This window comes from Hippopotamus amphibius, chromosome 13 (genome assembly GCF_030028045.1).
Source record: "Hippopotamus amphibius kiboko isolate mHipAmp2 chromosome 13, mHipAmp2.hap2, whole genome shotgun sequence".
Taxonomy (NCBI): Eukaryota; Metazoa; Chordata; class Mammalia; order Artiodactyla; family Hippopotamidae; genus Hippopotamus; species Hippopotamus amphibius.
The window spans coordinates 39,844,106-39,870,154 of NC_080198.1; the positions used below are offsets into that span (position 1 = coordinate 39,844,106).

At 39.1% G+C, this 26,049-nt stretch overlaps 1 protein-coding gene across 3 annotated transcripts in view; it reads left to right on the top strand.

Annotated features, from left to right (window-relative positions):
• Nucleotides 1-1,023: 1,023 nt before the first annotated feature.
• SCAP (SREBF chaperone) overlaps nucleotides 1,024-26,049 on the top strand; it is a 77,701-nt gene continuing 52,675 nt past the window's right edge. For all 3 annotated transcript variants that reach the window (XM_057706842.1, XM_057706843.1, XM_057706844.1), the window contains exon 1: nucleotides 1,024-1,155. The gene's annotated coding sequence lies outside the window, so the exon portion shown is untranslated. The remainder of the gene's footprint in view (nucleotides 1,156-26,049) is intronic.

Genomic DNA, 26,049 nt, shown 5'->3' on the forward strand with positions numbered 1-26,049 from the left:
TGAGGGGGAACTAGGACTCTGCTTTATCACTGCATGTTGTTGATTGCCTTTTCTCTGTTCCTGCATTTCTTTCTTCCACTTAAGCTCATTAATTACTGAGACCTGTCCAAGGGTAAGCATTGTGGCCAGGCTTAGATCACAAAATGCCAAGAAAGTCATTCCTGGTTCTGTTTCTCTGGGGACTCCCTAACTTATCTGTGTATAGGAGGGCCCCCACAGAGCCCTGCTCCCTTTCAATCCCCCTTTTTCTCTGATACTCCTCAGTCTTGAGGGAAACGTGTTGGACAAGAAAGGGAGTAACATTTTGGCTAGAGAGCTTAGTCATAACCTGGGCGGAGGAACTCGGTTTTAGGGGGACTTGGCTTCAAGCACCTGGCAAAGAGTAAACGCTCAATGGATGTAGCTATTGCTACAAATACCGTGTTCCATGTAGAAAGTGGTTACATGCCCATGAGCAAATGGAAAAATCCTTACACCCTAAACCTCCACCCAGACTATCCACTGACCACACACCAGCATCGCCCCAGACCCTTCTCCTTGGATTGTTTTTAACAAAATTAGGCTCATACTCTACAGCCATTTTGACCCTTCTTTCAATAACATCTTTCCACATTAGTTAAGTATTCATAAGACATCCTTTTAAAAGGCTTTGAGGAAACTCATTTTATGGACATAATTTATTTGACCCATCTGCATTTGTTATATCTCTCGGCTGCTTTCAACTTTTCGCTGCTATAAAACAGGGAACATGGGCATCCTGTGCCTGTTCTTGCTAAGTCCCCGGAACGCGTCGTAAAAAGCTCTGCTGTGCTTAGGCCTCTGTCCCAGCTTCACGCTCCGCCTCGCCGGGCCTCGCCCCATCTCTCACTGGCAGGTCGTGTGGCCGGCGCCCACCAGGGGGCGAGCGGGAGCCGCGGGCGGGGGCTCGACCACGCATGCGCGCGCCGCTGGGAACACGTGCGAAGGGCGGCGGGGGAGGGAGCGGGAGGGGAAAGGTAGGGGGTGAGAGGTGAAGGGGCGGAGAGCTGCGCGGGCGCCTGGCGGCCGGGAGAGAGAGGGCGGGCGCCACGCACCGGACCGCGCGGGCCGGGAGCGCGCACGCCGCGCCCCACCCCCGTCCCCGTCGCCGCCGCCCGGGAGCTGTTGCCGCCACAGGTACCGCCGTGCGCGTCCTCAGGGCGTCCGCCCGCGGGCCGGACTTGGGCCTCCCGCTGCGCGGCCCGGGGAATTCCGGGATGGGGGCCGCCGGGGGCACTGGCGCGCCGGCGTGGGCGCTGTCCAGCAGCGGTGCGGGCCGGGCTGGGAGACTGCAGCCGGAGAGGGGGCCAGGCTGCCGCTTCCCCACTCCCACCCCGGCCGGGCCCCTGGCGCGCCCGCAGCCCTCCCCCTGGCCCCAGGGACCCCTGGCCCGAGAGGCGGTGGCGCTGTCCCGCCCCCCGGCCCCGCCGTCCCCCGGGAAGTTGCCGGTTCTAGAACCTGCTTATGGGCTGTCTGGGTTTTCCGGTGTGCGGGGAAGAGCAGGCTGTCCGCACCTACCGCTTCTGCAAGACCTGGTTGAGAGGCAACACGTAGCTTGTGTGCTGGGTTTCGCTTGGTTTCTAGTCCTCTGATTCGCTCACACCTAAACATTGCTCACTAATGTTGCCTCTGTTTACTCTAAGTGGGTTTATTACCTCTGTGTATCATTGCAGGATCCTAACGTCAGGACCGAGTTAGTTGCAGGGAGCTCTGGATCCAGACTGTTTGAGCCATAGGTAGCTGTACAGGTGGAAACGCTCGTGGCTGAGAGGAGCAGTGAGTCCCCTCCTGGCAGGAGTTGACCCTGTTTTGTGTCACTTACTTCCCCGCCTTCTGTGGTGACAGAGCTGGGTGATTAAACTCCTGGGGATTTTATAATAATTTTTGTGAAGAGGACATAGTAAAGAATTTTTTAAGGATACTACCTTTGAGTGTGTTTCTGACTAAACGTTTGTGAGGTTTGGTTATGCGGTGTCCTTATTGGTGTGCTGCCATCTCAGGGTATTGTGCTAAAGATTGAAGCTTTTATTAGGGAGTCAGGGTCAAAGGTGTCTAATTGAGTGTATTTTAGGTGTTCCTCTAATTGACGACCTGTATCTTTTTTTTTTTTTTGACCTGTATCTTTTTAATGTATGTTGATAGAGTTTAAGTTTAGGTGTTTTACACATTTGCAGCATTCCGCCCTGGGGCCCATGATGTAAAAAACACAAAATATGTATAAATATATCTCCACATTCATTTGGTGATTTTGTGAAATTGAAAGAACTGTTTCTCATTTATTATGAACTCATCTGGTGTTTGAGAGCTCTTTTCTTTTGCTCTTGTGGCAAAAACAGCACCTTTCCAGAGGTCTCCATGTACTTTAAAAAAAAAATTTATTTATTCATTCATTTATTTTTTATTTTTTGGCTACATTGGGTCTTCATTGCTGTGCACGGGCTTTTCTCTAGTTGTGGTGAGTGGGGGCTACTCTTGGTTGTGGTGCATGGGCTTCTCGTTGCAGTGGCTTCTCATTGAGGAGCATGAGCTCTAGTCATTCAGGCTCTAGTCACTTGGGCTTCAGTAGTTGCAGCGCAGGGGCTCAGTAGCTGTGGCGCTTGGGCTTAGTTGCTCCTCGGCATGTGGGATCCTCCCAAGCCAGGGATCGAACCTGTGTTCCCTGCATTGACAGGTAGATTCCTAACCACTGTGCCGCCAGGGGAATCCTTACATGTGCTTTATAATGACTGGTTTAGGTTCCCCTCCCTTATAATCTAGATTAGTTTACTGTCAGGAGGTGGGTATAAAAAGTCTACTACTCCTAGTTTATGAATAGAAAATGGAGGCATAAAGATTGTGAATTGCTTGCGGTCATATACGAACAAGTAAACTGTCCAGTTGGGAAATGAACCATACCTGTGGGGTTCGGTACACATGCATTTATTAACATTTGGTAGTAGACCTTAGGGGATGCTTACTCTCTTAGTGTGTATGTGAATGTGCCCCAAAGACACTGGAATGACACTTAGGTGTATGTGTTATATGTTTACCCTCACCATCAGTCACCATTTGGTGGCCACCAGTGTTAGTTTTACTGGCTCTGACAGGGTACTTCATGTACAGTTTGTGTCATCATCCCCACTGAACAGGTGAGAAGACTCCTCTTCATAGAGAAACTGGGTTGCCAGAGTCATCCAGCTTGTCACTGGGGATCAGGCCCTTAAACCAGGTCTGCCGGACTGTACCGTCTAGCTGCTTCCACTGAAACCTGCTCCCTTCCTGAGTTGGCCATTGGCCGCTGAAACAAAGTCCAGGTGACATCTTTTGCTGCCTGAAGTAATGTCTGGGTAAAATATTTATTGAGCACTTGGGCTGTCTAGATTCTGTGCTAGGTTCTCTAATGACAGCTTATCTCTCTTAATCATCATAATAACCAAGGGAGATGACACTGTTATCACCCCCTTTACTGATTAGTTTTAGAGATGTTATCTAACTGTCCCCTGGTCATCTAGTGAGTTAGAAGCAGAGGCCAGGTGCAAACTTGGGTTTGTCTGAAAAGAGTCCATGGTTTTATGCTGTCCTTGCACCTGTTGGCTTTACAGTCTTCTCCACTGCCTCTCAAGTGAGAGGTATCAGAGGAGGGTGTTAGGGGTGAAGGGAGGAACCCAGTGTCATAACTTGAGTCGGAGATGGTAGAACTTAGTAGGAAGAAGACATTCATTTGGTCACTGTGTTTGACAGCTTCCCCTTGAGTGGCCAGGGACACTGCCTGAGAATGCTTGCAGGGTTGCTGGGCCACGTAGCTTTGAAGTAGAGTCCAAAGAGGGGGTGTGTGTAAGCATCAAGGGTACATGTGGGTCTCAGGGAAAAAAAAAAATCAAAACCCATCTTTGTGTTTATTTCAGCCTTATTTAATTTTTACTTTGTAGTTTATAATGTACACTCCGTATTATCACAGTAGTACATATATAATTTATGTATAAATGCACGTATAGTGGGGCATTTATGTACCTGAATTTTTGTTGCAGATTCATAATCAAAAACATTAAGAAACCACTGGTTGGAGACTTCCCTGGTGGTACAGTGGTTAAGACTCCGCACTTCCAATGCAGGGGGCCCGGGTTCAATCCCTGGTCAGGGAACTAGATCCCACATGCATGCCACAACTGAGAGTTCACGTGCCACAACTAAGGAGCCCGCCTGCTGCAACTAAGGCCTGGCGCAACCAAATAAATTTAAAAAAAGAAAAAATAAACCACTTGTTTATTTGGTATTTAGCATTTTCTGAATTCATAAACCATTTGTTACTAAGTTGGAAGTCAAGTGATGTTCAGTGTAATTTCACATAATCAGAGAAAGGGTATTTCATATTAATAAGCAAGTATAAGTTATTTTAGAAATTGCAGTCTGAGTGTGAAAGATGTGGTATTTCGATAATCTTTATGCTCAAATATAGTACAGCTCTTAAATTTGACGCTATAGTGACTGATATAGCCCTTCAGAAGTTCAACTTTTGGAAACTCCCTGGCCACCCAGTAGTTAGGACTCTGTGCTTTCACTGCTGAGGGCCTGGGTTCAGTCCCTGGTTGGGGAACTAAGGTCCTACAAGCCATGTGGTGCAACCAAAAAAAAAAAAAAAAAAAAAAGGAGAAGTTAAAATTTTGTTGAACCTCTTCCATTTTAAACATGTTAATTCAGTCTGGAGCCAGAGAGACTAAACTAATCGGTTTGCACAAATATGGCAGTTGTGATAATTGGATTTGCGCTGTTTCCCAACCTTAGAGTATTTTCAAATCACCTAAATATTGAAATTCCAAATACGCTGATTGCTTATCACTTTTTACAAACTAGATTCTTCAGTTCATTCCACTGCAGTGGTTAGTACATTATTTCAAAATGAGAGATTCCAGAATTATATCTAATTTAAAAAACTTTGTCATCTTCCAGCTTATCATTTCACAATTGAATAGATTAGTGTTTGTTCAGGAGTTTAGGTTTAAATAACAGGATGGGTTTTGAGCAAGAAGTATGTTTTCCTAATTATATAAGCTGTTTTTATCCAGATGAGACTTCATTACTTCGTAACTAGGTTCTCAAATGTTAGTGTGAATTAAAATTATCTGGAGGGGTTGTTTTAACCCCACCTCTGGAATCTGTAGGTCAGAGGTAGGCCCTGGAATTTTAATTTCAAACAAGTTACCAGGTGCTGCTGCTGTTGGCCCGGGGAGCCACATTTTGAGAGCCGTGGCTCTAAAATCAGAGCATGATGTCAGTGCTTTCATGTTTCACTCTGAATCTCATCAGCATCAGTCTTTTTTTTTTTTTTAATATTTATATATTTATTTATTTGGCTGCTTCAGGTCTGAGTTGTAGCATGCAGAATCTTTTTTTAAATTTTTTTTAAGTTGCAGTATGCGAGATCAAGTTCCCTGACCAGGGATCGAACCCGGGCTCTCTGCATTGGGAGCACAGAATCTTAGCTACTGGACCACCAGGGAAGTGCCCAGTATCAGTTAGTCTTATAGTACAGTTTTGCCAAATACATTTGGTCCCCGGATTAACGATGATTCAACTTACAGTTTTTCGACGATATGATGGTGCCAAAGCAATCATGCATTCAGTACAAACCATATTCCAAATTTTGAATTTTGATCTTTTCTGGGCTAGTGATATGTGGTACATACTCTTTCTCGTGATGCTGGACAGTGGCATCGAGCCACAGCTCCCAGTCAGACATGCAATCATGAGGGTAAACAACCAGTATAGTTACAGCCATTCTGTACTCAGACAACCATTCTGTTTTTCATTTTCAGTATAGTATTCAATAAGTTACATGAGATATTCAACACTTTATTATAAAATGAGCTTTGTTAGATGATTTTGCCGAACTATAGACTAATGTAAGTAATATGAGCACATCTAAGGTAGGCTAGGTTAAGCTATGATGTTCAGCTGGCTGGATGTATTAAATGCATTTTTTTCTGTTTTTACTTATTTATTTATTGACATGCAATAAACTGCATATAGTAAATGCATTTTTGACTTATAATATTTTCAACTTAGGATGGGTTTAATAGTATGTAACTCCATTTTAAATTGAGGAAGAGCTGTACATAACTGGCTCTTGTTTTTAGTCAGTTTCCTTTTTATTTTTCGATGATCTCATAATTAAGATTGTATCCTCAATTATAGTGCTGTTTCTGTTTTCCCTGCAGTTTCTGAGTTTCTTGAGGAATTTTTATTTGCGTCACCCATGTTGAATAAAAATTAATAGGTGTATACGCGCACACACACACACAGAGTTTAAATTAACCACTAACAGTCTTCTTCTGAGGCTTCTTTCCTGCTCATTCTCTTATTCTCTCTTTGTATAATGGAATCGTACTGTTTTGTATCCATTTTCTGTTATTGTGTGAACATTTCCTCATGTATAAAACTATTCTAGAACATTTTTGTTTTTTTAAAAACATAAGCTCTCATTTATTTATTTTAAAAAATATGTTTATTTATTAATTTGACTGTGCGGGATCTTCATTGCGGCATGCAGGATCTAGTTCCCTGACCAGGGATTGAACCCAGGCCCCCTGCATTGGGAGTGTGGAGTCTTAAGCGCTGGACCACCAGGGAAGTCCCTTCTTATTTATTTTTATGTTTTCCAGTGACTTTCTCTTTGAGCAGCCTTGTCCAACCCAGCTTGCTGCTTTTGGCTGTTTGGCTGTGGGCTTTGTTTGCACCTTTCAGAAGACTGCACTGTTACTCAAAAAGTCTTCAGTCATGGTCTCTCTCCTCTTCAGCAATCTTCAATAACTCCCAGTCTCATGATCTGCCCTAGGGTGGCCTACCCACCCTTTCTTCCCTCTACCAGGCTGTGTTTATGCCACCTCATCTCCATGGAGTGATTAGTTCCCTTCTTTCAGGCCTGAGCCTTGGTTGGGTTTGGCATTCATTCTTGGTTGTCACCCCAGCGACAGTGACTGTTAGAAACATTAAGACCACCTTCAGCAGGCAACAGAGAATGTTGCATCTCATATTCTTATCAGGGAGGGTAATCTTGAATTCTTCACCTCGTGAGCTTAACTGTGGCAAAGAACAGCCATGGGATTGTGCTGGAACATGCTTCAGTGTACCTGTTCCAGGCAGTGTTTTATCTTTGGATGAAACTGGATCATTAGGAAGCAGCATATTTCTGGCTTCCTTCCAGTTTTTGTGTTTTTTTTTTTTTTTTTTTCTTTTTGTTTTGTTTTTTTTAACTAAACTTACTTTTCATGGTCCCATCAGCTTGCATTGAGAATTTCCTTCAGGTCCAGTGCCTGGAATGGTTGTGCCTCTTCTTAATCATCAGTTGAATTTTGTTTAAACCATACTGTGAACTGTGTCAGAATGGTTCCTTTGTTGTCATGGTGCCTAGGGAGCTCAAAGTCGCTTTTATATTCAGAGTCCTTTGGGTTACGCTTTTTATTTATTCATTCATTCATTCGTTCATTTTTGGCTGCGTTGGGTCTTTGTTGCTGTGCACGGGCTTTCTCTAGGTGTGGCGAGCAGGGGCTACTCTTCGTTGAGGTGTGTAGGTTTCTCATGGCGGTAGCTTCTCTTGTTGCGGAGCACAGGCTCTAAGCACATGGGCTTCAGTAGTTGCGGCGCATGGGCTCAATAGTTGTGGCGCACAGGCTTAGTTACTCTGCGGCATGTGGGATCTTCCTGATCCAGGGATTGAACCTGTGCCCCCTGCATTGGCAGGTGAATTCTTAACCACTGCACCACCAGGGAATCCCTGGCTTGTGCTTTCTATGTTAACCTTATTTCTGGCTTATAACATTGGGTTTTTGGGTTTTTATTAAACGGCTATTTTGCTTTTTCTCTCAATTTTACCATGAAATGTATAACACACTTTATCTCTATTCTAAACATTACTGTGATTATGTTCTTGTAGCCAAATCTATGTTCTCATCCTCTTTCCTTTCATTTTTTTGTACACTTGCATCTCTCTGAGCCCTGCCTTCCCCTGCCGCCTCCTATGTACTCATTCTTTTTTGTTGTTGTTCCATTTTTTTTATTGTGGTAAATACACAACTTAACATATTAACTATTTTTAAGTGTACAGTCAGTGGTATTAAATACATTAATAAACTTTTTGCAACATTAACACCATTCTCTCCATATCTTTTTTCATCTTACAAAACTGAAATTCTATACCCATTAAACAATAACTGCCCGTTTTCTCCTCCCAAGTCCCTGGCAGTCACCATCCTACTTTTATTTCTATGATTTTGACTGAGTATATCATATAAGTGGAATTATACAGTATTAGTCTTTTTGTGGCTGGCTTATTTCATTTAGCATAATATCCTCATGGTTCATCCGTGTTGTACCGTGTATCAGAATTTCTTTCCTTTTTAAGGCTGAATAATATTCCATGTATATACCACATTTTGTTTATCCATTCATCTGTTGACAGACATTTGGATTGTTTCCACCTTCTGGCCATTGTGAATGATGCTGCTGTGAACATGCGTATACAGATATTTGCTCAAGCCTTTGTTTTCAGTTCTCTTGGGCCAGTACAGAAGTGGAATTCCTGGATTGTATGGTAATTCTATGATTAATTTTTTGGGAACCACCATGCTATTTTTCACAGAGGCTGTAGCATTTTACATTCTCACCAATAATACACAAGGGTTCCAGTTCCTCCACATCCTTGCCAACACTTGTTGTTTTCTGATTTTTGATGGTAGTCATTGTAATAGGTATGAGGTGGTATCTTTCTTTGCAGTTTTTTGGTTTTTTGGTAAACAGATTTCTTAAAGATCACTTAATAACACAGAAAGTGGTTACATAGTACAGATCTCAACCATTCACTGAGAATAAATTTTAAGAATAATTTTTGTTTGTTTTTATGTATAAATATTTTATTTTAATAATATTCTTTTAAAAAATATTTATTTTTGGCCGCATTGGGTCTTCATTGTTGCGTGCTGGCTTTCTCTAGTTGTGGAGAGCTTCCTTGTGGTGCGCAGGCTTCTCATTGTGGTAGCTTCTCTTGTTGTGGAGCACAGGCCATAGGCTCATGGGCTTCAGTAGTTGTGGCACATGGACTCAATAGTTGTGGCTTGCGGGCTCTAGAGTGCAGGCTCAGTAGTTGTGGCGCATGGGCTTAGTAGCTCTGTGGCATGTGGGATCTTCCTGGACCAGGGCTCGAACCTGTGTCCCCTGCATTGGCAGGTGGATTCTTAACCACTGTGCCACCAGGGAAGCCCCTAATAATACTCTTTATCACTTCAATTTACATCCATTATGAAAATGTTTAATTTGAGGGGATATTTCTTCAAAATTCTGAATAAGCAGAGCCTTGTCAATTAAATTTACAGCAATACAGCCTTTAGAAATACATAGTTCTTCATTTTACTAAAATACTTCCCCTTTAAAAATTTGTCATGGTTTGTCACAGATTTAAAGTACAAGGCACCTAATGCTATGAAAGGATAATACAGTGTATGTAGTGTAAGTGAACCAAATATTTTCTCAAGTATCAGTTCTTTCTAAAGTCCTACCAAATTTGTGTGAACATATTTGTTGCATAAATTAAACATTTTGTATTGTTAATTTGTAATATTCTACAAAATTCAAAAATATAATCTGTACCTATTATAGGCAGCTTATTTTAGCATTTTACTTGTAAGAGACACTCATCTATATACTTAAAATGATTTCTTGAAAGCATTTTCATAATATAGATTAGCATTTAACAAATAATATGTTGAAAATAAAGTCTCCAGAACATTAAAATTTTATCCCTTGATTACTATTCAAATTAAGAATAACTTTCTTAATGTTATGCAAATAAGTACTCATGACCTGAGATAAAGTGTCCATTGATAGCATCATATAATAATTCAGAAAGATATCTTCAATAACTAAGGCAGAAGTGAAAGTGTACTCTGGAAAAATATGAGTTTAGAAAAAAGCAGCATTTCTAAATCTCATTTTACATGTGTAAAATTCATAGCATAGGCAATTTAACAATTAAATACCATAATTACAGAGTTGACTAATATTCCTAAAGTTAATATGCTCAATTTAGCTTTAAAACCTTTTAAAATTTTTCTCATAATTTAAATGGTAAATATTGCCTTAAATTTGTGCTTGTACAATTTGTAAAATGGATGAAAAAGACTACAGAAGAGATTTCTAATAAATTGAGTTAAGGTAGCAGCAATATGTATTAAGGATGCTAGCATGTGCTTTAATTCACCTGAAGAAAGAAGTTATGAGTTAAGATTCTGAACTACACAACCTAGTATTGATTGTGCACTGTCTCAAATTACTGGCCCTCTGCTTCACTTCAGATTGCTAAATCCTGCCTTGCTGAATGTTTATAAATGGGCAGGAGTCCCAGTTTGATATAGTTCAGTGTTTTTTTTTATCCTAGCAGCTCTAGCAGTAGCACTGTCCTGGGTGCAGAGCAAGCTGTATTCTATTAATATTTCTGAGGCATTTTCAGTGGTTGCTACTGACTCATTTTAATTTCGATTTGCATTTCCCTAGTGATTGGTGATGTTGAGCATCTTTTCATGTCTTTATTAGCCATTTGTGTATCTTCTTTGGGGAAATGGCTATCCTTTGCCCATTTTTAAATCAGATTTTTTTTTATTGTTGAGTTTTAGAACTTTTCTGTATATTCTAGATACTAATCCCTTATCAGATATATGATTTGTAAATATTTTTTCCCGTTCTGTGGGTTGCCTTTTTACTATTTTGATAGTACCTTTTTTGTGTGTGTGTGTTTTTTTTTTTTAGCCACGCTGCATAGCTTATAGGATCTTAGTCCCCCACCAGGGATCAAACGCAGGCCCTTGGAAGTGAGAGCGCAGAGCCTTAACCACTGGATCACAAGGGAATTCCCTGTTGATAGTATGTTTTTAAAAAAAATTTGTGTGTTTACTTTTATATTTATTTATTTTGGCTGCTCTGGATCTTAGTTGCAGCATGTGGGATCCTTAGTTGCGGCATGCAGGATCCTTGTTGGGGCATGCGGACTTCTTAGTTGCAGCATGCGGGATCTAGTTCCTGACCAGGGATCAAACCTGGGCCCCCTGCATTGGGATCTCGGAGTCTTATGCACTGGACCACCAGGGAAGTCCCCGACAGTATCCTTTGATGTGCACAACTTAAAATTTTTTATGAAGTCCAATCTATTTATTTTTTCTTTTGTTGCCTTTGCCTTTGGTGGTATACCAAGGAGTTGCCAGATCCATTGTTGTGAAGCTTTTGCCCTATGTTCTCTTTTGAGAGTTTTTATAGTTTGAAATCTTAAGTTTAGGTCTTTGATCTTTGTGTATTTATTGTTGCTAAATTTTGTAAAGGGATAAATTCTGAAAAAGACCTTGCACATTACAAAGGACTTCTCTGTTTATTAATGTTTATTATCATAAAATTGAAATATATGCAAAAGCAGAGAGCAGTGATCCGTTGTGTATGTATCACTTAGTTTTGTCTGTCATTTACTCATTAACTCAAGGGCTTGTTTCACCTGCATCATCCACTCTTCTCATTATTGTATTTTTTAATTATTTGGTGATTTTTTAAATTGAGGTAAAATATACATAACATAAAATTTAACATCTTAACCCCTCCCCTCCTTTTTTCTTTCTGCCATGCCACACAGCATGTGGGATCTTAGTTCCCTTACCAGGGATCAAAACTACACCCCCTGCATTGGAAATGGGGAGTCTTAACCACTGCACTGCCAGGAAAGTCCCCATTTTAACCATTTTTAAGTGTAGCATTCAGTGGTATCAAATATATTCACAGTGTTGTGCAACCATCACCACTTTCCATTTCCAGAACTTTTTCATCATTCCAAACAGAAACTGTATCCATTAAACAACTCCACATTCTCCCCTCCCCAGCAGGCCTTGGTAGACACCATTCTACTTTCTGTCTCTGTGAATTTGCCCATTCTAGTTCCTTCATGTAAGTGGAATCATACGATATTTGTTCTTTTGTGTCTGGCTTATTTCATTTAACATGTTTTCAGGATTCATCCATGTTATATAATTTCATTCCTTTTTCAGGCCAAATAATATTCTGTTGTACGTACATCCACATTTTGTTTCTCTCTTTATCTGTCAGTGAATATTTGAGCAATATCTGCCTTTGGTCTGTTGTGGATAATGCTGTTTATAAATATCTGTACAGATATCTGTTTGAGTCCCTACTTTTAATTCTTTGGATGTATACCCAGGAGAGGAATTGCAGATCATACGGCAATTTTATGTTTAACTTCCTGAAGAACTGCCAAACTATCTTCCACAGGGGCTGTACCATTTTTCATTCTCACCGGCAATGCACAGAAGTTCCAATTTCTTCACATCTTTACCAACACTTTTTTTTAGCCACACAGCACGACATGTGAGATCTTAGTTCCTCGACCAGGGATTAAACCTGAGCCCCCTGCATTGGAAGTGCAGAATCTTAACCACTGGACCACCAGGGAAGTCCTTTTTTTTTTCACCCGAACACTTGTTATTTTCCATTTTTGTTTGTTTTTAATAAGAGCCATTCTAGTGGGTGTGGAGTGGTATCTCATGGTTTTGGTTTGTATTTCCATAATGATTAGTGATGTCAAGCGTCTCTTTATGTGCTTTTTGGCCATTTGTATTTCTTCTTTAGAGAAATGCCTATTCAAGTCCTTTGCCCATTTTTGAATCAGGTTTTTTTTTGTTGCTGAGTTGTAGGAGTTCTTTCTATATTCTTGATATTAATCCCTTCTTAGATATGTGATTTGCAAATATTTTCTCCCATTATGTGGGTTGTCTTTTCATTTTGTTGATAGTTTCTTTTGATGTACAAAAATGGTTAGTTTTTATGAAGTCTGTAATTTGTCTATTTTTTCTTTTGTTGCCTGTGCTTTTGGTGTCATATCCAAGAAATCCTTTCAAAATCCAGTATCATGAAGCTTTTAACCCTATGTTTTAAGAGTTTTATAATTTTAGCTCTTTGTTTAGGTCTTTGATCCATTTTGAATTAATTTTTGTATATGATGTAAGATAAGGGTGCACTTTAACTTTTTTGCATGTGACTATCCAGTTTTCCCAGCACCATTTGTTGAAAAAACTGTTACAAGGAGAAGGGCCTCAGGTGACACTCACCTCTTGGCTTTCATTGGCACTCTTCCCCTCAGAAACAGATATTTTGCATATTTTGTGTTTGGAATGGAACCATCTTCCATGTGGCATTTATAATAAAGAGCTTTTGAGATGGTAATAAAATAGAGACTCATCACACCTTCACTTTTGGGTAAACTATCAAGAACCGTGGTGCTTTCCAGCAGACCACACTTCTGTCAGGAAACCAGGAAAGAGGCCTCCATTCTGTGTGACCTGGATGTGCCCATGTGTGGCTGAGAGCAGGAGGCTGGTCCTGGCCATGCTCCTGCCAGCTGGGACTAAGGCTGAGGGCACCCTAATCTATCTTGTGAAATGACAGAGTTGCCTCATTGAGCTCCTGGGTTGTTTCTAGCTTTAAAACAGATTCCTTGCCCATGTTCTTAGCAGTGGGCAGTTCAATCCCTTTGTTAGTCATTGCTGACCAGGTCAAGAGGGAATGAAAATGTAGGTAGCTGGCATTGTGGAAGAAAATCTTTAGTATATTTGTTGATGCTGAATTGTGAAGAGGGTTGGCATCCTGTACGTGGTTATTTGTGATGACCATCACAACCAATTAGTGTAATTTAGTCTTTCTTCAATACAGTATTGCTGTGCCATCCCAACAATTATTCTGAATGTGGCAGTAATCATCCTTTTTTTTTAATTAAAAAATTTTTATTTATTTATTTATTTATTGGCTGCATTGGGTCTTTGTTGCTGCACGCAAGCTTTCCCTAGTTGCAGAGAGCGGAGGCTACTCTTCATTGCAGTGCATGGGCTTCTGATTGCGGTGGCTTCTCTTGCTGCGGAGCATGGGCTTTAGGTGCACAGGCTTCAGTAATTGTGGCATGCAGGTTCAATAGTTGTGGCTCATGGGCTCTAGAGCACAGGCTCAGTAGTTGTGGTACACAGGCTTAGTTGCTCCGTGGCATGTAGGATCTTCCTGGACCAGGGATCGAACCCCTGTCCCCTGCATTGGCATGCAGATTCCTAACCACTGCACCACCAGAGAAGCCCCTCATCCTCTTGAATATGTGTGTTTTCAGGCTTCAAATTCTCTGAAATCGGCTTTCATTCATTAACTGAAACTCCTTTCTTTTTTCAGTACTGTTAATTTAGTCTGCTGCAAATTCTAACAGCTTATTTGGGTAATTTTGATGGTTAGGGAAGCAGAATTTCCTGTCCTGATCATTGGTCCACTTTGCAAAGCAACTTTCCCCCAAAGATGAATTGTTTGCACCAGTGGATTAGTTTATCAAAGTGAACAGACCTACAGTGACTTTCCTCTCGGCACCAAATGAGGAGTTGGCTGCTCTAGGGAACACGAAGGTGATTCAGCTGTGACCTCCCAAGAGGGACCACAGTCAATCTGGGGAGGCTGAGAAGCTCAGAATGAATACAGGGCAGTGTGGAAATACAGTTATAGAAGCTCAGAGTAGAAGGCTGCTGCTCCTACAGGGAGGCTTTCATTATTTTTTAATTTTAGCTTTTCAGTGCGGTACTGTATGCACATAGCACACAATTTAAAAGGTACACCAGGGAATGTTGCCCTTTCATCTTGCTCCTGGCCACCGGATCCTTTCCCCAGAGGCAGCCAGCATTACAGGTTCTCGAGTGTCAGTTAAGGGCTATTCTGTGCATAATACAGATGAATACTCAGCTCTTTTCTTTTACATGAAAGTAGCACAGCATATCCCTTGCTTTTTTCTCTGTGTTTTTGTGATAATTCATTATCAATACATAAGAGCTTTTTCATTGTCCTTTACAACTGTATAATATTCTATTGTCAAGATGTACGTTAATTTATTTAGCAGGAGCTTTATTGACAGACATGTAAGGTGTTTTAAATTTTGCTAACACAGCCACTAATGAGTAATGTTCTCTATGCATCAGTCCGTGCATGGCCAAGTGCATCTGTCCATTCACTTACCTGAGGCAGGAGTGCTGGGTTGGTGAGTATGTGCTTCTGTGGTTTCGATTGCTCTTACCAGATAAACCTCCATAGAGATTTTGTCCACATATGCTCCCAGCCATGTGTGGCACTGCCTGTTTAGCCATGCTATCACCAGCACTGTGGTATGTCATAGTTTGGTCTTTACCAATTTGATAGGTGAAAAAATTGTTTCTCTGTGTAGATTTTTTTCCCCTGAAACTTCTTAGTTCAGCCTGTAGAAAAGTTAAAAGAGTAGTAGAATGAACACTCAGAGGTAGTTTTAATTTAAGGTTGAAGGACCATTTCTGTTTTCTGTGAAAAAGCTGTTTGTATCCTTGGCCTATTTTTCTACTGGGCTTTGGTGTTTTTTAAATTAATTTTGTAAAAATTATTTATGTATGAAGGAACTTCACACTTTGTCAGTGATATGAATTGCAGCTATATTATAGATTGTTACTTATATTTTTACTTAGGATGGTTTTTGTCATGAAAAAAATTGGTTTTTAATTGGGTCACATTTATTGGCTTTTTAAGGCTTCTGGGTTCTCTGTCATACCTAGAAAGATTTTCCCTAGTAGAAGAGTATGAAAAATTATCCTGTGGTTTCTTAAAGTACTTCCTTTTTTTTATATATAAATTTATTTATTATTTATTTATTTATTGGCTGTGTTGGGTCTTTGTTGCTGCACACGGGCTTTCTCTAGTTGCGGCAAGTGGAGGCTACTCTTCGTTGTGGTGCACAGGCTCATTGCCTGGCTTCTCTTGTTGCGGAGCACAGGCTCTAGGCACTTGGGCTTCAGTAGCTGTGGCACACGGGCTCAATATTTGTGGCTCACGGGCTCTAGAGTTCAGGCTCAATAGTTGTGACGCAGGGGCTTAGTTGCTCTGTGGCATGTGGGATCTTCCCGGCCCAGGGCTCAAAGCCATGTCCCCTGCATTGGCAGGCGGATTCTTAACCACTGCGCCACCTAGGAAGCCCTAAAGTACTTCTTATGTTTCATTTTTTACCTTGCAGTCTTTTATCCATTTGGAATTTATTTTGATGTGAGGTGTGGGTCCAACTTAAGTTTTTCTAAATTGGCTCCCCACTTGTTGCAGCACCTTTTATTAAAAAATTCATCTTTTTCCTACTTGTTTAAATATCCCTTATCATTTACTATACATGATATACTTTGCCACATATCATGTACATTGGGTCTATTTCTAGACTTTCTATTGTATACATGTTTTAATGTGTTGGTATCACATTGTTTTATTTTTTTTAATTTTTTAAAAAATTTATTTATTTTTATTTATTGGCTATGTTGGGTCTTCATTGCTGCACATGGGCTTTCTCTAGTTGCTGCGAGTGGGGGCTACTCTTCATTGTGGTGCGCAGCTTCCTCATTGTAGTGGCTTTTCTTGTTGTGGAGCACGGGCCCTAGGCGCGTGGGCTTCAGTAGTTGCGGCACATGGGCTTCAGTAGTTGAGGCACATGGGCTCAATAGTTGTGGCTCACGGGATCTAGAGCACAGGCTCATTAGTTATGGCACACAGGCATAGTTGCTCCATGGCATGTGGAATATTCCCAGGGCAGGGCTTGAACCCGTGTCCCCTGCATTGGCAGGCGGATTCTTTACCACTGCGCCACCTAGGAAGTCCCACATTGTTTTAATTACCCAAATTTTATAGCATGTTTTGAAATTTGGTAAAGTTAATTCTTATTCATTATCTTTATTTTTCAGAACTTTCCTGGCTATTTTTGTTTTTCTATATGAACTTTGAAATAACTTTGCTAGTTAAAAGTCCTGTTTGTTTTTATTGGGATACTACGTTACATTTTTAGGTTAAGGTAGGAAGAGTGACATTTTGATGATGTCTTCCCCACTAAGAAGACTGTATTCCTTTCTCTTTGAGTCTTTTATTTTTGAGAGATTTCTTGACATTTCTTGTCAAGTTTATTCTCATGTTTTTTTTGTTTATTTTTAGTGCTTAAACATTTTATCTTCTACCTACTTGTTGATGATGTATGTGAAGATGTTGGTTTCTATATATTAGTTTTTATTACCTTACCTGATTCTTTTATCAACTGTAAAAGGTTTTCAGTTGATCCTCTTGGATTTTTCAGGTATATGATAATATTATCTGCAAATCATGATAGCTTAATCTTTTTTTCTCCCAGTTGTATACCTACGTTTTCTTTTTATTGCCTAGTTGTGACAGGTAGTACCTTCACAACAGTAGTAAATAGTGGTGGTGGAGTGTGTAGTTTTGTTTGGCCTCTGACTTTAGTGGGAATTCTTCTAATGTGTTCCCATTGGGCTTGATTTTAGCTTTGATGTTGAGAAGGATGTAAATATGTAGTTGAAGTCTGTATCTTACTGTATGCTTTTTTTTTTTTAATATGGCAATTCTTTAATTTTTACTGAAATCCATTTTTAAGAACTTTTATTGAGATTACTGTATGCTTTTTAATGTAAATATGTATATAAATGTTTGCCAAGCATTTGCCTATTCTTATTTAATTTTTCAGCTTTATTGAAGTATAATTGACAAAGTTGTGTGTATTTAAAGTATACTGGACTTCCTAGGTGGCACAGTGGTAGAGAATCCACCTGCCAATGCAGGGGACTCAGGTTCATGCCCTGCTCTGGGAAGATTCCACATGCCACAGAGCAACTAAGCCCGTGCGCCACAATTACTGAGCCCATGTGCTGCAACTATTGAAGCCCACGCGCCTAGGACCCATGCTCCACAATGAGAGGCCACTACAGTGAGGAGCCTGCGCACCACAATGAAGAGTTGCCCCCGCTCTCAGCAACTAGAGAAAGCCCGTGTGCAGCAATGAAGACCCAACGCAGCCAATAAATAAATTAAATAAATAAATAAATAAATTTATTTTTAAAAAAAGTATACAACATGATGATTTGACATATGTATATTTTGTGAAATAATTATCACAATCAGGTTAACACATCCATCACCTCAGTTACCTTTTTTTTTTTGTAGTGAAAATAGTCGTAGTCTATTTCTCAGCAAATTTCAAGTACAAACGGTATTGTTAACTGTAGTCACTGTGTTGTATGTTAGATTCTCCAGAGCTTATTCATCTTGTAAATGAAGGCTTCTGCGTCTCCATCTCTCCCAGGCCCTGGTAACCACCGTTCTACCTACTTGCTATTTCTATGAGTTTGACCCCCCTGCCCTTTTTTTTTTTTAAGATTCCACACATAAGGGAGATGATGCAGTATTTGTCTTTCCCTTTGTGGCTAATTTCACTTACCATCATGTTCTCTAGATTATTCTGTGTTGTTGCAAATGGCAGGATTTCTTACTTTCTCGTGACTGAATAATAGTCTAATACACAGACACCCCACATCTTCCTTATCCATTTATCTGTTAATAAACGGATTGTTTCTATATATTGGCTATTGTGGGTAATGCTGCAGTGAACATAGGCATGCAGATATCTCTTTAAGAAGTGATTTCATTTTCTTTGGATGTATACTCAGAAGTGGAATTGCTGAATTATATTGTAGTTTGGTTTTTTTATTTTTTATTTTTAAAATTTTTATTGGAGTAACAGTGTCGTGTTAGTTTAAGGTGTACAGCAAAGTGAATCAGTTATACATACACATATATTCACTTGTTTTTAGATTCTTTTCCCATATAGGCCATTACAAAGTATTGAGTAGAGTTCCTTGTACTATACAGTATGTCCTTATTAGTTATCTGTCTTATGTATAGTAGTGTGTACATGTCAATCCCAATCTCCCAGTTTATCCCACCCCTCCATACCCCCGTAACTATACATTGTTTTCTACATCAGTAACTCAGTTTCTGCTTTGTTGGTAAGTTCATTTGTACCCTTTTTTAGGTTCCGCATATAAGCAATATAATATGATACTTACCTTTCTCTGTGTGGCTTACTTCACTCAGTATGACAATCTCTAGGTCCATCCATGTTGTTGCAAATGGCATTGTTTCATTCTTTTTTTATGGCTGAGTAATATTATATTGTAGATATGCACCACATCTTCTTGGTCCATTCCTCTGTTGATGGACATTTAGGTTGCTTTTGTAAATAGCGCTGCAATGAATATTGGGGTGCATGTATCTGTTTGAGTAATGGTTTTATCCAGATACATGCCCAGGAGTGGGATTGCTGGATCATATGGTAGCTCTACTTTTAGTTTCTTAAGGAACCTCCGTACTGTTCTCCATAGTGGCTGTACCAATTTATGTTCCCACCAATAGTGTAGGAGGGTTACCTTTTTCTGCACACCCTTTCCAGCATTTATTGTTTGTAGATTTTGTTTTTTTTTTTTAAGGCTGTGCCGGGTCTTAGTTGTGGCATGCATGTGGGATCTAGTTTTCTGACCAGGGGTGGAACCGGGCCCCCTGCATTGGGAGCACAGAGTCTTACCCACTGGACCACCAGGGAAGTCCCTGTTGTTTGTAGATTTTTTGATGGTGGCCATTCTGTCTGGTGTGAGGTGCTACCTCACTGTAGTTTCGATTTGCATTTCTCTAATAATTAGTGATGTTGAACATCTTTTCATGTGCCTTTTAGTCATCTGTATGTCTCCTTTGAAGCAATGTCTGTTTAGATCTAACACCCATTTTTTAGGTTGTTTTTTTGATATTCAGCTCCATGAGCTGTTTGTGTATTTTGGAGGTTAATCCCTTGTTGGTTGCTTTGTTTGCAAATATTTTCTCCCATTCTGAGGCTTGTCTTTTCATTTTGTTTATGGTTTCCTTTGCTGTACAAGCTTTTGAGTTTAATTAGGTCCCATTTATTTATTTTTGTTTTTATTTTTATTACTCTATGAGGTGGATTGAAAAAGATCTTGCTGTGATTTATGTCAAAGAGTGTTCTACCTATGTTTTCCTCTAAGAGTTTTATAGCATCTGACCTTACATTTAGGTTTTTAATTCATTTCGAGTTTATTTTTGTGTATGGTGTTAAGATGTGTTCTAATTTCATTTGTTTACATGTAGCTGTCCAGTTTTCCCAGCACCACTTATTGAAGAGGCGGTAGTTTGGTTTTTCAATTTCGGGGGGATCCTGCATGTTGGTTTCCATGATTGCTGTACCAATTTACATTCCCACCAGCCATATAGAAGGATTCCCTTTTCTCCACATCCTTGCCAGCATATGTTGTCTTTTTTATAGAAGCTTTCCTAACAGGTGTGAGATGATATCTTATTATGGTTTTGATTTGCATTTCTCTGATGATTAATGATGTTGAGCATCTTTTCATGTACCTGTTGACCATTTGTATGTCTTCTTTGGGAAAATCTATTCTGGTCCTTTGTCTTTTTTTTTTTTTAATTAATTAACTTATTTATATATTTATTGGCTGCATTGGGTCTTTGTTACTGCACATGGGCTTTCTCTAGTTGCGGAGAGCGGAGGCTACTCTTCATTGTGGTGCGTGGGCTTCTCATTGCGGTGGCTTCTCTTGTTGCAGAGCACAGGCTCTAGGTGCGCGGGCTTCAGTAGTTGTGCCACATGGGCTCAATAGTTGTGGCTCGTGGGCTCTAGAGCACAGACTTAATAGTTGTTGCACCCGGGCTTAAGTTGCTCTGTGGCATGTGGTATCTTCCTGGGGCAGGGATAGAACCCATGTCCCTTGTATTGGCAGGTGGATTCTTAACCACTGTTCCACCTAGGAAGTCCCTTTGTCCATTTTTTAATCAAGTTATTTGTTTTGTTTTGTTTTGTTTTGCAATTGAGAGGTATATGTTTGGATATTAACCCCTTATGAAATATATGGTTTGCAAATATTTTCTCCCTTTCCATATATTGTCTTTTAGTTTTGTTGATTGTTTCCTTTGCTGTGTAGAGCCTTTTAATTCAATGTAGTACTTTTTTTTTTTTTTTTTTGGCCTTTTTTGCTTGTGTTTTTAATGTCATATCCAAATAGCATTGCCAGGATCAGTGTCATGGAGCTTATTCTCGGTTTTCTTCTAGGATTTTTATGGTTTTAGATTTTACACTTAAGTCTTTAATCCATTTGACGTTAACTTTGTGAGTGGTGCAAGATAGGGATCTAGTTTTTTTCTTTTGTGTGTAGATATCTTGTTTTCCCAACACCATTTGTTGAAAAGACTGTCCATTCTTCATTGTATATTCTTGGTCCCTTGTCAAAGATTAGTTGACCCTACATGTGTGGGTTTATATGTGGACTTGTGTTCCGTTGGTCTGTCTGTTTTTATGCCAGTACCATACTGGTTGATTACTATAGATATAGTTTGAAATTGGGACATATGATACCCATAGCTTTATTGTTCTTTTTCAAGATTGTTTTGGCTATTGGGGATCTTTTATGGTTCCATACGAATTATAGGATTATTTTTACTGATTCTGTGAAAAATGCCAATGGAATTTTGATAGAGGTTGCATTGAATCTGTAAGTTGCTTGGGTAATACGGACATTTTAACAATATTAATTCTTGCATTCCATGAACTCGGGATATTTTTCCATTTATTTGTGTCTTCCTAAAAATTCCTTTCATCAGTGTCTTTACAGTTTTCAGTGTTCAGGTCTTTCACCTTCTTGGTTTAATTTACTCCTAAGTATTTTATTCTTTTTGATGCTATTATAAATAGGATTGTTTCTTATTTCTTTTTTAAAAAATATGATTGTTCATATTGATCTGTGCTTTTCTTGACAAATTTATTTTTATTTATTTTTACACTTTTCAATTTACTTATTTTTATTTTTGGCTGCGTTGGATCTTTGTTGCTGCGCATGGGCTTTCTCTAGTTGTGGCGAGTGTAGGCTACTCTTTGCTGTGATGCGTGGGCTTCTCATTGCAGTAGCTTCTCCTGTTGCAGAGCACAGGCTCTAGGCGTGTGGGGTTCAGAAACTGACGCACATGGACTCAGTAGTTGTGGCTCACAGGCTCTAGAGTGCAAGCTCAGTAGTTGTGGTACATGGGCTTAGTTGCTCCGCTCCTAACCACTATGCCAGCAGGGAAGTCTGCAACTGACTTTTGTATATTGATTTTATATCCTGAAACTTTACTGAATTTATCAGTTTGAATAGTTTTTTTGGTGGTGTTTAGGACATATCATCATGTCATCTGCAAGCAGAGATGATTTTATTTTTTCCTTTCCAATTTCAATATTAAAAACTTTTTTACTGCCTAATTGCTCTGGCTAGGATTTCCAGTCCTGTGTTGAATAGAAGTGGTAATAGTGGGCACCTATGAAAATTCCCTCATGGTCCAGTGGTTAGGACTTGGTGCTTGCTCTCACTGCTGAGGGTTTGGTTTCAATCCCTGGTTGGGGAACTATAAAATCCCACAAGCCATGTGGCCAAAAAAAAAAAAAAAAAAAAAAAAAAAGAAGAAGAAGAAGAGGAAAAGCTTTTAGCTTTTCACCATTGATTATGATGTTAGCTCTGGGCTTGTCATATATGGCCTTTGTTATGTTGAGGTACATTGCTTCTATACCCAATTTGTTGAGAGTTTTTATTGTGAAAGGATGTTGAATTTTATCATGCTTTTTCTGCATCTATTGAGGTGATAATAGGATTTTTAACGTTCATTCTTAATGTTGTGTGTCACATTTATTGATTTGCATGTTTTGAACCATCTTCACATCCCAGGAATAAATCCACTTGATCATTATGTGATCTTTTAGATGTGCTGCTTAATTTGATTTACTAAGATTTTATTGAGGATTTTTTAATCTTTTTTCATCAGGGATATTGGCCTATAATTTTCTTTTCTTGTAGTGTCCCTGTCTGGCTTTGGTATCAGGGTAACACTGACCTTATAAAATGAGTTTGGAAGTGTTCCCGCCTCTTCAGTTTTTTTGAAAGTGTTTGAAAAGGATTGGTATTAATTCCTGTTTGAATGCGTGGTAGAATTCACCAGTAAAGCCATCTAATCCTGGACTTTTGTTTGTTGGGAGGCTTTTGATTACTAATTCAGTCTGCTTACTAGTTAATCAGCCTGTTCAGATTTTCTATTTCTTCATGATTTAGTCTTCTTGATCATATGTTTCTAGGAACCTGTTCATTTTTTTCTTGGTTGTCAAATTTGTTGACATCTAATTTTTCACAGTAGTCTCTTATGATCCTTTGTATTTCTGTGATATCATCTCTTCTTTCATGTCTGATTTTATTTGAGTCCTCTCTCTTTTCTTGGTGAGTCCAGCTAAAGGACTTTGTTTGTCTTTTCAAAAAACCAGCTCTTGGTTTCGTGCATCTTTTCTATTGTCTTTTTAGACTCTATTTCCACTCTAATCTTTATTTCCTTCCTTCTGAGTAGAAAGCTTAGTTTGTTTTTCTTTTCTAGTTCCTGAGGTGTAAAGTTAGATTTTCTATTTGAGATTATCTTTTTTCTAAATATAGACCTTTATTGTCATAAACTTTCCTCTTAAAACTGATTTTGCTACATTCCATGAGTTTGGGTATGTTTTTCCCCTTTTGTTTTACAATTTTTATAATTTTTCTTTTGACTTCTTTAATCTGTTGGTTCTTCAAGAGTGTGTTGTTTAATTTCCACATATTTGTGTATTTCCCAGTTTTCCACCTGTTATTGATTTGTAGTGTCATACCATTGTGGTCAGAAAAGATACTTCATTCTTATTAAATTTGCTAAGACTTGTTTTGCGACCTAACATAGGATCTATCCTGGAGAATGTTCCATGTGCACTTGAGAAGAATGTGTATTCTGGTGCCATTTGGATGAAATATTCTGTTTATATCTATTGGGTCCATTTGGTCTGGAGTATAGTTCAAGTTCAAATGTTTCCTTATTGATTTTCTGCCTGGACAATCTATCTTTTGTTGAAAGTGGGCTATTGAAGTCCCCTACTATTACTGTATTGTTGTCTATTTCTCCCTTCAGATCTGTTAGTATTTGCTTAATATACTAGGTGTTTTAATAATGGGTACTTATATATTTACAAGTGTTAAATCCTCCTGATGAACTGACTTCTTTATCATTATATAATGACCTTTTTTGTCTCCTGTTAAGTTTTTGACCTAAAGTCAATTTTGTCTGGTATAAGTATAGCTACTCCTGCTCTCTTTTGGTTTTCATTTGCATGAAATATATTTTTCTGTCCCTTCCTTTGAGTCTTTTTGTGTCCTTAAAGCTGAAGTGAGTCTCTTGTGGGAAGCATATAGCTGGGTCTTTTTTTTTTTTTTTTAATCCATTCCTTTTGAATAGATGACTTAATGAATTTAAAGTAATTATTGATAGGTAAGAACTTAGTAAAGCTATCAGTTGTATTCTGGCTGTTTTGTAGTTCCTTTGTTCCTCTCTTGCTGTCTTCCTTTTTGAATTGATAATTTTCCTTAGTGGTATGTTTTAATCTTGATCTTTTTTCTATTTGCTGTAGTTTTTTGCTTTTTGCTTACCCATGGTTACATAAAACACTCTATTTGAAGCTAATAACAACTTCAGTAGCATACAAAAATTTACTCTTTTCTCCCATTTTATGTTTTTGATATTGCAGTTTACATCTTTTTATATTGTGTATTCCTTAAGAAATTATTATAGCTATAGTGATTTTAATACTTCTGTGCTTTAACCTTTATACTAGAGTTAAGAGATTAATATACCAGCATAATAGAGTATTCTTATTTTTTTTTTTTTTTTTTTTTTTTTGGCGCACGGGCTTAGTTGCTCTGCGGCATGTGGGATCTTCCTGGAGCAGGGATTAGAACTCATGTCCTCTGCATTGGCAGGCGGATTCCCAACCACTGCGCCACCTAGGAAGCCCTAGCATAATAGAGTATTAAAGTCATCCTCAGTATCTGCAGGAGATTGGTTCCATGACACCCCCACCCCATGTATACCAGAATCCGTGGATGCTCAAGTCCCTTGGATAAAATGGAGTAGTATTTACATATAACCTTTAAATTCTCTCTAGGTCACTTATAATACATAATACAATGTAAATATCATGTAGATAGTTGTAAATGCTATGTAAATTGTTGTTGGAATGCAGCAAATTCAAGGTTTGTTTTTTGGAACTTTCTGAGATTGCTTTTTTTCTCAAATATTTTCAGTCGATTCAATATGTGGATGTGGAATTCTCAGATAGGAAGTACCAAGTGTATTTTGAATTTGACTGTATATATACTTACCTTTACCAGTGTGTTTTATATTTCTGTATGTTTTCATGTTATTAGTGTCCTTTCATTTCAGCTTGAAGAACTCCTTTTAGCATTTCTTGTAAGGCAGGTCTAGTGATGGTGAATCTTCTGCACAGTTGTTTGTCTGGCAAAGTCTTTATCTCTCCTTTATTTCTGGAGGACAGCTTTGCTGGGTAAAGTATTCTTGGTTGGCAGGTTTTTGTTTTTGTTTTAATTGAAGTACAGGTGATTTACAGTGTGGTGTTAGTTTTAGGTATACAACAAAGTGATTTGGATACACACACACACACTGTTTAATTCTTTTCCATTATAGGTTATTACAAGATAATGAATACAGTTCCCTGTGTCTATACAGTAGGTCTTTGTTATTTATCTATTATATATATATATATAGTAATGCATATATTTATCCCTCCGTCTGCCCCCTGTTTCCCCTTTGGTAACCATAAGTTTGTTTTCTATGTCTGTGAGTCTGTTTTTTTTTTTAACTTTTTATTTCATATTGAAGTATAGTTGATTAACAATGTTGTGTTAGTTGCCAGTGTACAGCAGAGTGATTCATTTATACACATACGTGTATTTATTCTTTTTCAAATTCTTTTCCCATGTAGATTGTTACATAATATTGAGCAGAGTTCCCTGTGCTATACAGTAGGTCCTTGTTGGTTATTCCTTTTATTTTTTAAAAAAATATTTATTTATTTATTTGACTGCATCGGGTCTTAGTTGTGGCACATGGGATCTTTTGTTGCAGTGCATGGGCTCTTTGTTGCAGTGTGTGGGCTTCTCTCTAGTTGTGATGTGAGTGGGCTCAGTAGTGGCAGTGTGAGGGCTCTCTAGTTGTGGTATGTGGGCACTAGAGTGCTCAGGC